Source organism: Tasmannia lanceolata, unplaced genomic scaffold, assembly GCF_043159265.1.
Source record: "Tasmannia lanceolata isolate RefF3 unplaced genomic scaffold, GAP_Taslan_0.1 ptg000006l, whole genome shotgun sequence".
Classification (NCBI taxonomy): domain Eukaryota; kingdom Viridiplantae; phylum Streptophyta; class Magnoliopsida; order Canellales; family Winteraceae; genus Tasmannia; species Tasmannia lanceolata.
This window is the reverse complement of record NW_027518683.1, coordinates 41,678,343-41,697,501: the sequence shown is the minus strand read 5'-3', so window position 1 is coordinate 41,697,501 and position 19,159 is coordinate 41,678,343. Positions and strand designations below refer to the sequence as shown.

The 19,159-nt window shown below is 38.5% G+C and overlaps 1 protein-coding gene across 4 annotated transcripts in view; it reads right to left on the bottom strand.

The window, feature by feature from the left end:
• LOC143878609 (uncharacterized protein At2g29880-like) overlaps window positions 1–19,159 on the bottom strand; it is a 36,762-nt gene that overhangs the window by 16,398 nt on the left and 1,205 nt on the right. The gene's annotated exons all lie outside the window — the stretch shown is intronic.

Sequence of the window (19,159 nt, the reverse complement as noted above, 5' to 3'; positions counted from 1 at the left end):
ATATAAATATGATAGAGAGGGGGAGCTAGTCTCTAACTCTTCTCATTCTCTCATTTCCACTCTAACAATGGTCAACGTACCATTTTAGGCCAAAGAGGAGAGCCTTAGCCTCAGCCTCATTCGCATCACAGATTCCGGCAGGTCCAGAATACATGATGAAGACTTTGCCATTATGATCCCGAATCACCCCTCCCAGACCCGCCCTCCCAAGATTTCCAATAGAACTGCGGTCAAAGTTGAGTTTAAACCACCCCTCTGGCGGCAGCGCCCATCTAGGATTAATGTGATGCCGGCTTTTCTTTTCAGTGATGACAATACTCTAATTTCTCAGAACAGTCCCTACGGGATAGGGAATACCCCCCTTCGCGAGTGACCAACCGATGATAGATAGTTTTATGTCTAGCGCAATGTAGTGATACACCCGCTCCTTCCCATTAAACACCCTATTATTTCTCTCTTTCCATAGATGCCATAGAATTGCATATGGGATAGATCCACATCGATTGACCGAGACACCCAAAGAACGCCCAATCCAAGATCACCTTGGTAATGCGATTTTGCAAGACCCATGACATTCCGAAAAACTTTAATATATTCATCCAGACTTGATGTGCAAATGGACAACACAGGAACAGATGATCCAAGGATTCTTCCGGTTTATAGCACAGTACACATCTACTGGCCAGGCGGAAACCACATTTTTGGACTCGATCACAGGTATCAATTCCCCAGTGTACCATGGTCCAAGAAAAGGCTATACGGCTCCATATTTTAGCGTGACTGGGTACCCGACAATTGCCATCGTTAATTCTTCTGAAGAAAGATTTGACGCAAAATTCGCCTTCCGAATCAGGCATCCATATCCACTTAACATCCACGAACTGCGATAAGTAAGTCCCAGATAAGACTTTGATAAGGGTTTGAAAGTGCTCTATCTCCGATTCCGATTCCTTCAGGTTCCTCCTCAAACGAAGATCCCAGAAGCTGCTTTTGAATTCTTCACCACGCAGGAGATAATCTGCAATCCTGCACTCCCGGTACACCGCCAATCTAAAAAGGTCCGGAAATCTGTATGCCAGATTTTTGTTTCCAATCCAAAGATCAGACCGGAAACTAACTTCGTTCCCTCGGCCCACCCTGAATCTGATGTTGGGCAGAAAGAGAACTTTAGTGGAACAGATTGACCTCCATGCACCAGATCCGGGTCTAGGCGACGGGTTTCTGCCAATCCATTCTCCCCACTCAACCCCATACTTCTCTGTGATGATGTTATGCCACAGGGATTGACCTCAAATGGTTGTGGAGATTTGCTCCCCTTCATTATATAACATTTCATCTTGATAGATTACAAGTATACCCTAGCAATATACATTGGCGGGGGTTTAGAAAAGTAACATCCTCTTACATTATATACACTTGAGTTGAGTTAAATATTCGTAAGTGTACATGTATCCTTTGCAACTTAGATACACCCTTTAATGGTGAATATCAGTTGCCTCATGTTCCACAGTTTCAGCTTGTAAAGGGTAATACGGCAAATCAAGAAAGTGATTTTTTTTTTTTTTTTTATAGGTAAGCTGGGATCGAACCTGAGACCTCAAGAAAGTGAAATTTGTTGTTGATCAAAACAAAGAAACAAAGGAGAATGATTTGAATAATGTACCACAAAGAATCATATTACATACCTCAAAATATGAGCTACAAAAATTCATAAATGCTCTAACCACTTGAATTAATATGAAATATGGGGATTTTGCATTACAAAAAGAGCATCTAAAATTATCATTAAACCCTAGAAGCACCTTGAAAACCCTATAAAATAATCAAATAATAACCTATTTAGTATTTACTCATAAACAAGAAAACACTTGTCATATAGGAACAAACTCATACTTGCAACAAAAATATCAAGCTTAAACATGAAAATGCCTCAAAACAATCCTATATGGCACTTTTATTTCATTTGATTATTACACATGGCACATTTTAACATTAAAATCTTGAACCTAGAAAGTGATTTGATTCAAAAACAATATAAGATGTTTCTAACATCATCAAATTTATTGTCAAAGGCTTTAACTTACCAAAGATATTGGAATCCTGAGTTACAATTTAAAAAAAAGCAATAAAAAAATCACAAAACCATAAAACCACCACTGAATCTGAGAAAATGATAGGAAAAAAAACAGCCTATTATTACGCACAGTCAAGAAACATATCATATAGGAATACAAAGTTAAGTGAAACTCAAACTTCTAAAAAAACATTGAACCGCAATAGGAAAATTGTCTAAAACTAACACTGCATGCCACTCTTCAAAATTTAACACTCCATCAATCAACAAAGTATTTTGATTCAAAAGCATCATAAGATATTTTTTCCAGCTCTAAATTCACCATCAAGGCTTAAATAATCAGAAATATCAAATCTAGGGTTACAACAAAAGCATCTTAAATTATCACAAAACATTAGGACCACATTAAAATTTAGATCTACAGGAGAGTTATGAAAACATTAGAAAGAAAGAGAAATAAAGTTCTGCTTCTAAAGCAAACAATTCAGCAATAGTGAGAATAAAAAAAGAGAATCCAAAAAGACATAAAATTACAACGAAAAAGGAAGTCAATGGTTACTTCAATGCAAAGGCATAAACTATAATTCGAAATTCGAAAGTCAAAAACACATATACTAAACAAGGGGAAAATAAAAAAATAAAAATAAATTTGGGACTTAAGGAAATTGATTTCAGAAATATCAGATAGAAAATGCATGAAAGAAGGAAACATAACCATGGGACAAAATTTTGGTCCAAAAATTATTGTTTCAGCCGAATTGTATCTGTTTCCATAAGAATCGAAACAAAATTGCATTGGATTCGAAAAATTATAAAAATCTCAATCAAAATTTTGACCATTTCGGTGCTGTTCAATTTTAAGTCAATCATGTCAAACAAATTGTTACATTGTAATTGTATATATTACATTATTTAGGTCGGACCATGAAAATATATTTGTTTCTATTGGAAAATTAGGTGGAAATCCTATACAATCACATAAACATACGGAAATGTATGCAAATGATGAAAATTTACAATGAAACTTCAAGAAATTCAAGAAAAATATCTGTTTTATTTAAAAATAAAATATTTAAATTAATAAATAAGATTGAAGAATTATAAAATAAGAATGAACAGGAAAATAATATAAATAAAAATGAAAAATCATTACACTTTGAAAAAAATAACAAAACCAAGTAATGTGCAGATTTAGCCATGTATAATTATAAATAAAAAATGTGATGTATTTTCTCATTATTTGCTATTGGCTGCTAATATTCCCACTACCAAGTTTCGATTATGAGACGAACTCGCCTTATCTTTTCTTTTTTTATTGGCTACTGAGAGATTTTTGTAAATTGCAATAGTTTTGACAGCTATTTAAATAAAAAAAGACAAGGTGAGTTCGTCTCATTATCAAAACTTGGTAGTGGGAAATTGGGAATATCAGTAGCCTTTTCAATTTTCTTTTAAATGTTTGAAAATAGGGAAAATTATTAAAATAATGCGAAGTTTTCGTTATATTGTGAATAAAGGGTAGTGATTTCAAATTTATAAAAAGGGGGCTGTCAGGTACGAAAATAGGCCCTTTAGGACAAATATACCCCCTTGCTTTTTTCCCACCAACTTTGTAGGCTCTAATCCCTAAGCTATTTCACCTACCACCTTTTCTTTTTCTTTCTTCTTCCCCAACCAAGTTCCAACGTGAAAAACAGCCATTGCCATACTTTGCTAGGTCATCCAACGTGAATAACAGCCATTGTATTTTGGAAAAAAAACACCATTACTTGTTTCTACTTGGGTGATAAACATAGCTCCAAGTATGTCCATTCTCCTCTACTTGAATAGGGTTTACATCTTCTTTTCATGTTTTCATGTTTTCATGTTATTTGTGATTTGTTTTCATGTTTTCATGGTCTACCAGCCTCGTTGTTTTCATGGTTTACCAGCCTCATGTTTATCTTGACCTCTCTCTCTAACTCTCTCTACCTCTATCCACTCTCTCTATCCCCTCTCTCTCTCTATCTCTCTCTCTGTGTGTATAGAGAGAAGCCTGATTGGACATCGTATGTATACTTGGACTCTTAGAACCATTACTTAGGCCTCGGAACCACAATTTAGTGGTTCCGAGGAGGTTAAATAGTAGTTCCAAGACTGTAAATTATGGTTCCCAAGTGGTTGGTACATTGTAATACTACTTTATTGGTTGTCAAAGGGATCATGACCGTATCATTGGTGTTTGGAACATATTGGAACCATTACGTAGGCCTAGGAACCACAATTTAGTGGTTCCAAGAGGTTACACAGTGGTTCCAAGACTCTAAATTGTGATTCCAAGAGTCCAACTAGTATTTGGTACATTATAACAGTATTTTAGTGGTTTTAAAAGTCATCATGGCGGTATCATTGGTGTTTTAAACCTATTGGAACCATTACATAGGCCTCGGAACCACAATTTAGTGGTTCGGAGAGGTTACATGGTGGTTCCAAGAGTCCAACTAGTGTTTGGTACATTATAACAGTATTTTAGTGGTTTTAAAAGTCATCATGGCTGTATCATTGGTGTTTAAAACCTATTGGAACCATTACTTAGGCCTCGGAACCACAATTTAGTGGTTCCGAGGAGGTTAAATAGTGGTTCCAAGACTGTAATTTATGGTTCCTAAGTGGTTGATACATTGTAATACTACTTTATTGGTTTTCAAAGGGATCATGACTGTATCATTGGTGCTTGGACAATATTGGAACCATTACGTAGGCCTCGGAACCACAATTTAGTGGTTCCAAGAGGTTACACAGTGGTTCCAAGACTCTAAATTGTGGTTCCAAGAGTCCAACTAGTGTTTGGTACATTATAACAGTATTTTAGTGGTTTTAAAAGTCATCATGGATGTATCATTGGTGTTTTAAACCTATTAGAACCATTACATAGGCCTCGTAACCACAATTTAGTGGTTCGGAGAGGTTACATGGTGGTTCCAAGACTCAAAATTGTGGTTCCAAGAGTCCAACTAGTGTTTGGTACATTATAACAGTATTTTAGTGGTTTTAAAAGTCATCATGGCTGTATCATTGGTGTTTAAAACCTATTGGAACCATTACTTAGGCCTCGGAACCACAATTTTGTGGTTCCGATGAGGTTAAATAGTGGTTCCAAGACTGTAAATTATGGTTTCCAAGTGGTTGGTACATTGTAATACTACTTTATTGGTTTTCAAAGGGATCATGACTGTATCATTGATGTTTGGAACATATTGGAACCATTACGTAGGCCTCGGAACCACAATTTAGTGGTTACAAGAGGTTACATAGTGGTTCCAAGACTCTAAATTGTGGTTCCAAGAGTTAAACTAGTGTTTGGTACATTATAACAATATTTTAGTAGTTTTAAAAGTCATCATGGATGTATCATTGGTGTTTTAAACAAGGAAGCAGGATTCGTTCCTCTAGGCGGGGAATCGCGATTACCCGGAACGCGAATCCGATTCGGGATTCGATTCGAATCCCCGAAAATTGGGAATCGGGGTTCGGATTCGTCGGAACCCCGATTCCCACTTTATAGGAACTCTGATTCCCAGGCGATTCCGTGCAAATCCCCAACGAATCCCAACTCCTCAGCGACTCTCGGCGATTCCCCGGTGAATCTCCGTCGACTCTCTGGCAAACCCACGATTCCCGCTTCCAACCATCCCCGGAACCTTTGATTCCCGCTTTCGAATCTCGAATCGAATCCCACTTTCGATTCCCGCCCTGGCAACCTTGGTTTTAAACCTATTGGAAACATTACGTAGGCCTCGGAACCACTAAATTGTGGTTCCGAGGAGGTTAAATAGTGGTTCCAAGACTGTAAATTATGGTTCCAAGTGGTTGGTTCATTGAAATACTACTTTATTAGTTGTCAAATGGATCATGACTGTATCATTAGTGTTTGGAACATATTGGAACCATTACGTAAGCCTCGGAACCACAATTTAGTGGTTCCGATGAGGTTAAATTGTGGTTCCAAGACTATAAATTATGGTACCCAGGTGGTTAGTACATTGTAATATTATTTTATTGGTTTTCGAAGTGGTCACTACAATATCATTGGTGTTCTAAACATCTTGGAACCATTATATAGGCCTCGGAACCACAATTTAGTGGTTCCGAGGAGGTTAAATAGTGGTTCCAAGAGTTTAAATTATGGTTCCAAAGTGGTTGGTACATTGTAATAGTATTTTATTGGCTATCAAAGTGGTCATGACTGTATAATTGGTGTTTTAAAAAACTTGGAACCATTACATAGGCCTTACATAGTGGTTCCAAGAGAGTAAAGTATGGTTCCAAGAGTGAATGTGGTAGTTGTATCATTGTAATAGTGATGAATAGTGTATCATCGTTGTCTTAAACATCTTGGAACCATTATGTATGCCTCGGAACCACTAAATTATGGTTCCAAGAGGGGTTAAATAGTGGTTCCGGGGTTAAGTAGTGGTTCCTACATTGTAATAGTATTGTATTGGTTGTAAAATTGATTATGATTGTATGATTGGTGTTTTAAATATCTTGGAAACATTACGTACGCCCCGGAACCATTAGGGAACCACAATGTAGTGGTTCCGAGGTATTAAGTGGTTCCAAGAGTGCAAGTTGTGGTTGGGACATTCTAATAGTATTAAATTGGTTGTACAACTGATTATTGGTGTTTTAAACATGTTGGAACCATTACGTAGGCCCCGGAACCACTAGGAAACCACAATGTAGTGGTTCGGAGTATTAAGTGGTTCTAAGAGTCTAAATTATGGTTCCAAGAGTGCAAGTTGTGGTTGGGACATTCTTATATAATAGTAGTAATTTGGTTGTACAACTGATTATTGGTGTTTTACACATGTTGGAACCATTATGTACGCCCCGGAACTACTACGAAACCACAATGTAGTGGTTTCGAGGTATTAAGTGGTTCCAAGAGTCTAAATTATGGTTCCATGAGTGCAAGTTGTGGTTGGGACATTCTAATAGTATTAAATTGGTTGTACAACTGATCATGAGTATACCATTGGTCTTTTAAACATGTTGGAGCCATTTTTTGGAACCCCTCGGAAGTCTGACACTGAGTTCGGAAGTCCGAGCCTATCTTCGGACGTCCGAATGAAAGCCAGTAGAATTGGCCATTCTACTGGTTTCCTTCGGAAGTCCAAAGATTGGTTCGGACTTCCGACTCGGAATTGCGAATGAAACTTCGGACTTCCAAAGCAAACCAGTGGAGTTGCCAATTCTACTGGCTTTCCTTCGGAAGTCCAAAGTTTGATTCGGATTTCCGACTCGGACTTCGAACCAATCTTTGAACAATGTAGGCCCCGCCCATACCACACCATAGGATAATCCAAACCGTCCATTTGATGGGCCATAAACGTAAATAGGTTGCATCCCAAAGTATCATTTCCATAGGCTGATCCTAGCCCTTCGATCTAAATAAAAACTACATCTTATGCAACCTCTATAGATTGTAGGGTTGTGATCATCCTATGGAAATGATTTTTGGGGCACAACCTATTTACATTGTGGCCCATCAAATGAATGGTTTGGATCATCCTATGGAGTTGGTCGTACAGTAACATTAAGGCCCGTCCACAACATAGGATGCTCCAAGCCGTCCATGGTTTGGATAATCCTATAGAGTTGGTCGTACAGTAACATTAAGGCCCAATCGTAGGCCCCACCGATATTTTTCAAATTGAAGCGTACTGTCCACAACATAGGATGATTCAAGCCGTCCATGGTTTGGATCATCCTATGGTGTGGTTCGTACAGTAACATTAAGGCCCAATTTAGGCCCCACTTATATTTTTGAAAATGAAGTGTACCGTCCAGACTATAGGATGATCCGAGTCGTCCATTTGATGGGCCATAACGTAAATGGCTTGTGCCCCAAAAATCATTTGCATAGGATGATCACAACCCTCCAATCTTTAGAGGTTTCCATAATAAGCAATTTCTCTTTATATCTGAGGGATAGGATCATCATATGGAAACGGTTTTTTGGGACACAACCTATTTACGGTGTGGCCTATCAAATGGACCGCTTGGATCATCCTATGGTCTGGATGGTACACTGTCATAGTGGGGGTTTGGATTTGGGCACCAAGGAGGAGAATTTTGGGGGCCCATCAATTGTTCCTGTTGTGGGGAGAGAGAGAGAGAGAGAGGGTCTAAAGGTGGGAAACGTGCACTAACATGATTCAAAGGGGTGGGGACACACTACGTCATCAACAGAGGGGGAAAGTAAAAGAAGGGTTTGAAGAGGGGTAAGAGGAAAGGGCAAAAGTGACGGCTTATTTTAATAATATAAAAGGGTAGTTTCGTCTATTCCACTCTCTGACCGTACCTGACAGCCCCTTTTTCATGAATTTGAAATGTCTACCCTTGATTCACAATTTCACTAAAACTTTGCATTTTTTTAACAATTTTCCCTTGAAAATATCAAAAATAAATAAAAATATTTTTCTCTATTTAGTATATTACTATATTATATGGTATACTATATTATACTAGTATGCGTTACATAATTATATTTATATGAATTATGTGTGAAATGCAGTGTGTATGTATTATCTATAAATATTTATATGAATTACTTGTGAAATGTGGTGAATGAATTATCAAACATGTGCGACAACTTATGACACTAGGTGTTTCATGTTGTTAAACTATTATGGATGGTTATGTTGTTTATACAATGGCTTCAGTTCGGATTGCAGGCTGCAACTCGCCTGCATGAAGCCGGAATCGCTAGTAATCGCCGGTCAGCCATACGGCGGTGAATTCGTTCCCGGGCCTAGAAATTATATGATGAATGCGCATGTAGATCAGTATTGGTGGTACGACTAAAAAACCAAGCTTGATATTTGATCCAGCAGCAGCACCTTAAAAAGTGCGCTGCTGTTGGATCAAATATCAAGGGCGGTACCCTCTGTATCAATCTACATGCGCATTCACATATAAAATCTCTCTACATCTATATGTGTGCTTATTCTAACATTTCCTAAAGTTTCATCTTAAATGTCCATAATTTGCATATATTTCTATATGTTTTCGTGATTTTACAACATTTTAATCAAAATTTTAAACCAAACTGACGGCGAGTTTTCATTTTCGTGGGGATGGAAATGCCAGAACCAAAACCTGGAATCTTAAACATAACAAGATCCAAATACTAATGACGAATCAACGTTGTACAAAGACTAAAAAGTAGCTAGCAAATTCAAACACAAAAGCAAAAGATTGATAAGAAAAAGGAAGTGTCATATCCACTAGCGACTCAAAATAAAGAGGAGCCCCATTTGCGCAGAGGGCAATTTCTTCAAGGGAGCAATATAAGTGAAAGCAAAATCAACATAAGTGGACACCAAGAAATTTTCACCATAAATCAAAGCTCAAAATCAATCAATTGCTAACAGGTTCCCAAATGGTACTCATTCGAACTATTGCAACACTGTTAGAAGGTGTATGTATTTGCCTAAGGACATTATGGTCTTTGTACTCTTTCTCTCCAACTCACTAATTTTCTCTAATTCTCTTCTCTTCTTCTCCTCTCTCAACACGGTATCAGAGCCCTAGGGTTTTGATCCCCTAGGGACCACCATTGTTCCCCTCCCTTCTCTTTCTTTTTCTTCTTTAATCTTCCACGTCTCCACTCACCACAATCCTTCTCTCCTCCACGCAAAACCCTAACGGAAAAACCCTCCAAGCCACTAACCCTCTATCCCCACCCGCCGTGACCCTCATCCCTAACCCTCATCCCTCGCACTGAATTCATCTCTCGCCTCCCTCACACACACCAACCCCCATCTTCCTCCCTCCACCCTTGTTGAAAACCCTACATTCTCTCTAATGTCTCTCTTATAATCCTCTTCATCAACCCATTGTGCCTTCAACCTATTTAAATCCCATCTCTAAAGATGTTTCTTCTTCTCATACTTTTTCCCCCTCTCCTTCATGGCCTAAATTCCGTTGATGTTCTTCTCATTCATCTCCTCGACTCCGATTTCGTCCCTTATCTATGTCTTTTTCGGAGCCGCGGTGCACGCCACGTGTTCGATGATAGTTCGCCTCATACTCTCGGATCGACCTATTCATCTTCGGCTACCATCTCTAGTTCTCCTCTTATGTAGACGCTACTTTCCCACAGATGATTTTCGTCTCGCTTGACGGGTCCTGCCCTCGTGCACCGCGCTTTATGTGGCTGCATGGGTCTAGGGCCCCTTCTATTGGCACTTCTATTCTTGACTTGTATCTTGGGGGTGATCATTATGGCTGTGGTGGGGTTGCTTTCCTAGAGGTACGGACCGTCGAGACCGTGTTCGTGGTCGTGGTTCTATAGGCGGTCATGTGACTGGTGGGCGTGGATGCCCTTACTTCCATCCCCCCTGCTCTACTCGCATCACATCTGTCAGCCTCCCTGGTGCCTCTACATTCTCCTCCGCTACCCAGTTGCATCTGATGATTGTGTTCTTGTCTCAAGGGCTGACTATGATGAGTTCTTGTGCCTACGTGCGCACCGCCGAGCCCCTACGACACCATTTGCTCAGCGCGGTAGTTCACCTACTTCTCTCCTCACTACATCCAGCTATTGGATCATTGATTCAGGGGCCTCCAACCATATGACGGGTAACTCTGCCTCCCTTCGTTCCTTTAAGCCCTTTCACTCTGCCTCTCATACGGTTACTTTAGCCGATGAGATCACTGCACCTATTTCTGGTATTGGTATTATTTATCTTCACTCTTGTCTTCCCTTGCCCTCAGTACTTTGTATTCCTCAGTCACCATTTATTTTACTTTCTATTAGCCAAATTAAAAAGAATCTTAATTGTTCCGTCTCTTTCTTCCCTTCCTATTATGTTTTTTAGGATCTATCGACTGGGAAGACAATTGGTTCAGGCCGTGTGGTGGATGGTCTTTATCGTCTTAATTGCATCCCTCCTCCTGCTGCTTTACATGCATCAGTGGATCATTATCAGTGGCACTGTCGTCTCGGTCATCCCTCACTCCAAAAGCTTGGCTTTTATCCTTTATTCTTAGTCATGTTCCTTCTATCCAGTGCAAGTCATGTGAGCTTGGAAAGCACCGTCATGTGTCCTTTCCATCTCAAGTTCTTAGTCGAGCCTCCACTCCCTTTGAGTTAGTGCATTCTGACATATGGGGTCCTTCTAGGACCACGTCCCTTTCTGGTTATCGACACTTTGTCATTTTAGTAGATGATTTCTCCTGTATGACACGGTTATTCCTACTTATAGACCGCTATGAGGTCTTTCATGCTTTCCGCGCATTTCATGCGGAGATCACAACCCAATATACTTCTACTCTTAAATGCTTGCGCACTAATAATGTTGAGGAGTACCTTCTCTTTTGTTTTTCGCAATTTTTTATCCACCCATGGCATTGTCCATCAGTCCTCTTGCGCCTACACCTCTCAGCAAAATGGTGTTGCTGAGAGGATATTACGATAACTACTTGATATACCTTGCACCCTTCTCTTTCAGATACTACTTCCTCAACTCTATTGGAGCGATGCCATCCATATGTCCTGTTTATTGGCCAATCGACTTCCTTCTTCTGTTTTAGATGGTTCCTCCCGTTTCTCGGTTTTACACCCTCAGGGTGATCCCTTTCCCCCAACTCCACGTGTCTTTGGTTGTGGTTGTTTTGTTCACAACCCTCACCAGGCCTGGATAAGTTGGCTCCTCGGGCAGAGCGGTGCATCTTTCACTCTCGCACCCAGAAAAGTTATCGTTGTTATAGTCCTCGACCACGGCGCTTATTTGTTTCCGCCGATGTCACATTCTTTGAGTATGTCTCCTACTTTACTGCTCCTGCAGAGATTAGTCTCATTGTATCCTATCCTCAGGCTCGTCTTCTCCTTCAGTCCTACCTGACCGGCTTGCGTCCTCTTCTCCACCGTCAGAGGTATCAGTGGCTCCTCTTGTGTCGAATTTTGCACCATTACCGGTCTCAGCTCCCCCTCCTCCAGCTCCTACAAGCTGGGGGGGAAGGGGAGCCGGAGTCAGCGGCGTTCGAGGCCAGATATCCATCACTCTGCACCCGAAGCACCCAAGGCATCGCCTTCTCAGCCGGAGATACCGGATTCTACCTCTCAGGTACCTTCTCTTGCCTCTCCTGATGTTGTTACAGATTCACCGATTGCATCACGTACTCGGTCACGTACGATCGCTCACCCTATTTCTTCTGTTGTTTCTTATGACCATCTCACCCTTATGTTTCGCAGCTTTGTCTCGTCCTTGTCTTCTGTTTCTTTGCCCAGGTCGGTACCCGAGTGTAAAGACCGACCCCACTAGGGTCTTTATTGTGATTAATTTTTTTTCTTTATAAATATTGTCCACAAATTTCTCTTGAACAACGGTCGAACAAGTCTAATTAAAATTCGAGCATTTAGGACCGTCGGATTTTGCACTTACAATAAATAGTAAGTCGGCGCTTACTATAAATAGTAAGTCCGCGCTTACTATAAATAGTAAGTGGGTCCCACTTTAAAAAAAAGTAAATTTGAAACTTTAAATCCTACAATTTAGGATCTTGAGAAATTGCAAAGCAATAGGATTGTGACACATAGGATAAGATAAGAGAGAAAATTGAATACAACTAGCAATCCTCACAAAAATAGGGAAGTGCTCACATTTTCCCATATTAGGGAGAAACGTGCGCACAACTCACCTTTAGGAAGAACAAAAAAAACGAGAGAAGAAGAAAAGGGAAGAAAAAGAGGGGGGAAAAAAGGAAAGAAGAGAAGAGAGAAAAAGAAGTAAAAGAGAAGAGGATTTGTGGTTTTCTACCTTCCAATTAAGTAAGAACTCTAGAATACTTTTGTTTTCTTTTATTTTATTTTATTTTTAAAAGAGAGGGGTTACGTGCATATTAGGGTTTATGTAAATAAACTTTGTAATTGCAAAACGATCTAAAGAATCCATACAATTTCGCATGAAACTATGTTCAAATCTTTAGGGTTTTTATGAAATCCATACACACACAACTAACAATAAATCTGAAATTTTCTAAAATATTTTGTTTTAATCGATTTCAGATATACTATAAATAGTAAATTTTCGTTTTTATTATAACTAGTAAATTTTCGGATTTACTATTTATAGTAATTTTCCAGTTTACTATACATAGTAAGCCTCGGATTTACTATAGATAGTAAGTTTCAAATTTACTAAAAATTGTAAATTTGGGTTTTTCAAAACCCTTTTGGGGAAATTGTGGATCCCAAATTTGGGTTCCCAAACAAATCTCTATCTTCCACTTTGATTCCTTTAGTTATGTTAAATTACTATTATTTTGATTCTATTTTCTTAGATTGACTCCCCCCAAAGTTTTGGGGATATCATCAAAAGAACCTGGGCGGGGGAGGGGGTCTCATTCTCCCTTTTAAGAAGATTGTATCAAGAAAATATGTAACAAATATATATATATATATATATATATATATATATTTGTTACATATATATGGTGAGCTAGCTTGCCCAATCACATGGGGGGCCACTTTGTTAGGATGATCCAAACCATTCATTTGAAAGTCCCTTACATAGATGGGGGGTGTACCAAAAATCAGCTCCATAGGATCATCCTAACCCCTCCATTTGTGGGGGACAAAAATGGACAGACACAAATCTGCCCCATTTTTGTCCTCCACAAATGGAGGGGTTAGGATGATCCTATGGAGCTGATTTTTGGTACACCCCCTATCTATGATAAGGCCTTGCAAATGAATGGTTTGGATCACTCCCCAAAATGTGGGACCCATGTGATTGGGCAAGCTAGCTCACCATAAGTTTGGTGAGCTTAAGCTCACCAACAGTTTCCTCATATATATATATATATATAAATGGATGATTTTCATACATTTCATATTCCCAAAAGTATATAACAATCGTATATACCTAATAAAAATAAGATTTTTCACATATGTAACCCAACAGCATACACATATGAGATAAATTATTAAATTTTATTCACACACACATATATGTGATAGTATCTGTGTGTGTTAACAGTAGTGAATACATATAAAAAAAAATTTGAATTTCATAGACATATTATCCTTAAGAACATGTAACAGTTGTATGTATAAGTAAAAATGAAATGCTCACATAGGCACCATTTCCCAAACACACGTAACAGTCGCATATATCAAATATGATACGAAAAATGATAGTTCACATAAGTATTATTCTCAAACATATGTGACAGTTGAATATGTAAATTTCACATATGTATAATTCCCAAACGTAAGTAAAAATTAAATGCATACACTAATTAATGGCTTGGTGTAAATCAAAATAAATTGGAACTTTAAGCCTTCAAAAGACAAACAATAGTCTAGGGTAAAAGGACATTAAGGTATCAACGACTTTCAAAATTTAACCTAAGAAGAAAATTAGGAACTTGGAGAAAACTTGACATATGTGATTCCTTATATTTTTTAGGTTGTTCTCATTCTTTTCTCACTTAGAGAAATTGCAAACATTCTTATAACTCAGGTTTGGATTCAAGGTAGGTGACGGTACCCTAATCTTATACCTTAAACAATGGTTGACTTGAATCTGTATGATGAAAATTCTTTAGCAAACATGAGATTTGTTTATGATAGTGATTAGGTAGAAATCATTGATTTACAGTAAGTTTATTATGCAAGTTTATTCTCATATTCCTGCTATGTCAGTAGCTTGTGATGTATGGATATTATGTTATTATGTTGGAATGAAATTTGGAAACAAGAAAATTGCTTAAACTGAAATGGGAAAAACAATGATTGGAAAAATTGGAATTTTATACCAATACACTAGTAAGACTAATAAATGCATGAGCATGAGGATTTTGGTGGTTTGGGCGGAGGAGGAGTCCAGGAATAATTAAATTCCAAGCCAGCCTTGGGTTTTAGCGCACCCCCTTGGCGGTAAATGCATTCTCTTAGACCATGATGTTAAGAGGCGGAGCGGCCAGAAGGTGCATCGTAAAAAGTCCCACATGCCCACTACTTGCAGACGAGGGAAGTGGAACGTATTGGAGGGCAAGATAACAAGCTATGAGGAGCTTGATTACCATGGGGAGTCGTCTCATATTGCATCATTCATATTATATTTATACTTCTTGATGTTATTTATTATATGCTCTATTAGAGTAGTTTTTATTCTTATTGTTGGAAATTGTTACATATCTCCTCTATTAATATTTCATGCATTTTAGAGAACTATAATCGATACATGTTCACTAATGAATTTAAGTTATACACTTTAATTCAAGAATTGTTTACTTGTATTAGTTTAGGATACCGAATGAATCTACATAGTTCTTTGAACTAACACCAAAAATCCCCCACAGGTTTTGCTACAATGGACGACATCGAGAATAAATGGAGAGCGTAGGAAGAGCGTGCCGAGTCATTGGAGTGTCTAGTCTTTTTCATTTATATTACTTATGTCAGTTTACTTTTACTAAACTCTAAGTTTGATTTAGATCAATATTACTTGAGTTCCATATTATAAATAAAAAAATTTATTCCGCATTTTTCATGACAATCACACTTGGGATTTGGTTCATCTTCCTCATGGGGCTCAGGCCGTTGGCTGTCATTGGGTCTTTGCCATCAAATATTTACTAGATGGAAACGTTGAGCGCCCTAAGGCGCACTTAGTTGCCAAGGGCTACAGTCTAACCTTCGGGGTTGACTACACAAAGACCTTCTCACCGATTGCTAAAATTCCTTCAGTCGGAGTATTTATCTCACTCGTTGTTAACTGAGGATGGCCCATCTATCAGCTTGATGTCAAGAATGCCTTTCTCCATGGCGACTTGACTGAGGAGGTTTATATGGAGCAACCTCCTAAGTATGTTGCTCAGGAGGAGATGTCCTCCTCAGCATGGTTTTAAATTTCGGATTTCGGTAGGGACCGAAACAAAATGGCACCGAAACTGAAATTCTCGAATTGTACCAAATTTCGGTCGAAATTTCAGAAATTTCAAAAATTTCGGCGAAATAATTGATAAAATAATATTATTTTAATCCTTCACCAAATTTCAACCGAAAGCCGAAATTTCAGTAATTTCGGCTTAAACAAAGGACATTTTGAGAGCTTTTACCAAATTTCAGCCGAAATTTCAGTTTCGATAAGGACCGAAATTCGCTCGAAACCGAAATTTAAAACCTTGCTCCTCGGTATGCAGACTTCACAAGTCTTTATATGGGCTCAAACAATCTCCTAGAGCATGGTTTGGGTGATTCAGTGATTCTATCATGCGATTTGGCATGAGACAATGTGCACTTGATCACTCTGTTTTTTGTCGCTGTTTCGATGCTGGGCATGTCTTTCTCATAGTCTATGTGGATGACATTATCATTACATGCAGTAACGCAGGTGGTATACAGAGATTGAAGGCCTTCTTGCAGAAAGAATTTTCCACAAAAGACCTTGGGCGTCTAAAATATTTTCTGGGGATTGAGGTAGCTTATTCTAGTAGTAGTCTCTCTCTCAGAGGAAGTATGTGCTAGATCTGTTGGATGAGACTGGTTTAATGGGGATGAAACCAGTTGTTGTTCCCATGGACCCAAATACAAAGTTACTTTTAGATGAGGGAGAATTGCTGGATGACCCTGGCAGGTACCGTCGGCTAGTTGGGAAGCTCATTTATCTCACTGTTACTCGCTAGATATCTCATACGCAGTTGGGGTAGTTAGCCAGTTTATGAGTACTCCACGTACCTCCCATTGGCAGCAGTGGTTCAGATTCTTCACTATCTGAAGGGGGCGCCGGGGAAAGGCCTCCTATTCAAGACGCATGGGCATGCAAGGTTGGAAGGATTTTGTGATGCAGATTTGGCAGGGTCTCCGGCAGATAGGAGATCCACCACGGCTATTGCACTTTTTTTGGGGGTAACTTAGTGTCATGGCGAAGTAAGAAACAGGACATAGTTTCCAAGTCAGGCGCTGAAGCTGAATATCGAGCCATGTCACATACGAGTGGAGAGCTTATCTGGTTGCGATCTCTCCTATCAGAGATTGGTTTCCCTTCACCTTCTCCAGCCCAGCTTAATTGTGACAATGAGGCTGCTATTCACATTCCTACCAATCCTGTCTTCCATGATAGAACCAAGCACATAGAAGTTGATTGTCATTTCACACGCCAAAGAATTCAAAAGGGCGAGGTACACGTCTCATAGAGGCTTATTGTCATTTCATACGCCAGATAATTCAAAAGGGCGAGGTACACGTCTCCTTCACTCGATCAGTGGATCAGCTAACTGATGTATTTACCAAGTCGTTGAGTAAAGCTAAGCTAAATGATATTTGTAACAAGCTAGGAATGTATGATATCTACATTCCAACTTGATGGGGAGTGTTAGAAGGTGTACGTATTTGCCTAAGGGCGTTATGGTCTTTGTACTCTTTCTCTTTAATATATAATACATAAGTGAGTAGCAGCATCTCTCCAACTCACTCTTTTTCTCTCATTCTCTTCTCTTCTTCTCCTCTATCAACAAACACTAATAGCCATTCCGAACACTATTGTAATCACATGTATTATATCCCCTGGCAAACAAATGGTAGCTAAACATATTTTAAGAGTCTAAAATCTAAATTTAAAGATAATAAATATTTTACTCAGAATGCTAATAAAATTAAATATTGATGGATCTTTTATTTTAGGCAGAATGCTAATAAAATTAAAGATTAATGGATCTTTTACTCATGATACTCTTTCACATCTAAATCTTGTGAACCTTGTCGAAGAATATTCAGAAAAAAATATGCACTTGAATTCTTCGTAGTTGGACTCAATCTTTTCTACATTAGGCATGTGGACAAAGTAAACACAACAAAAATTCCAGCAAGCCATCAACATCAGGTACCTTATAAGAATTTTCATAGGTGATATTAGAGAATTCTTAGTCTTCTTATCTCACTTAGATCTTTCCCAGAAAAATTGTTTATTAATTGTGTTTCACTTGGAATGGAAAACAATAAGGAAAAGAATTGGAACATATTTATCCCTCCCAATCTTTGTAGTCTTACATATTGATGGCATTCCTAGAGTTGAGAGAGAGCATTACCCTAAAATTCAGGGAGAGGTTTGGAAGGATAGAATTTTCTCAAAAATTTAATCTTAAACAGAACATAAGCACATTTTAACTTATGAATCCGTCTAAAGATCAAATAAGCTTGCTTATCTATTTAAGCCTTTTGATTGGCTGCCAAATTGCTATCATATGAATGGTTTGGCTCCTCAAAAAGAGGGAAAACATGGAAAACATATATTGGATGGGTTGAGGGGTCTAACCCCTTAACATTTTGGATTGTGCTTCTTTCTCACAGGATTTTTAAAGAGTTTGTAGAACAGGAGGGATTGTGTGATGAAGAGTGGTTCAATCTCCAAGTTTTAGTAGCTTATAAAGGCAGTTAAAATCATGAGAATGTTGTAGAAATGGCACTCAAACATAATTGATGCATGAAAAGACTAGAGATATGGATGTGTTGACCTTTCACCCTATTAATGTGATAGCAGGCATTATATATTATCATGTCATTTCCCAAAAAGGTACTTTTGGGGAAAAAGGATCTTATTCATATTTAGTGATTTGACTTTGATGAAAATTATTTTTCCTTCTCTTTTTGGGTAGGTAAGTTGGGATTGAACCTGCGACCTCAGGGTTGAGATACAAGGCCTCAACCAATTGAACTACAGGCCCAACCCCAAATCCTTCTTTCTTGTTACCATATTCTACTATTATATCATTTAGGTGGAACTATAGTGGGTGATTGGATGTGAAAGGGGGAACCGGGATGAAAGATAGATGGTTGAGCATTGTTTATAGATTTGTAGATGATGAGTGTTAGTGAGTTCCTTTCATTTATTTTTAAATGTAAGCTTTAATGAGTTATTTCGACTTCAAGATATCCTTTTACAAAGGTTAGTTGAACTGTTGAAGGATTGAAGAGCCATTTCAAACTGATTGAATTTAAAACAAAAAAAGAATCTCGTGGTTTAGAAGGTTTCCTCTTTCCAAAGTTCCAATGTCTTGGAGTCATGTGGACTGCTTTTCTGTAGATAGTAT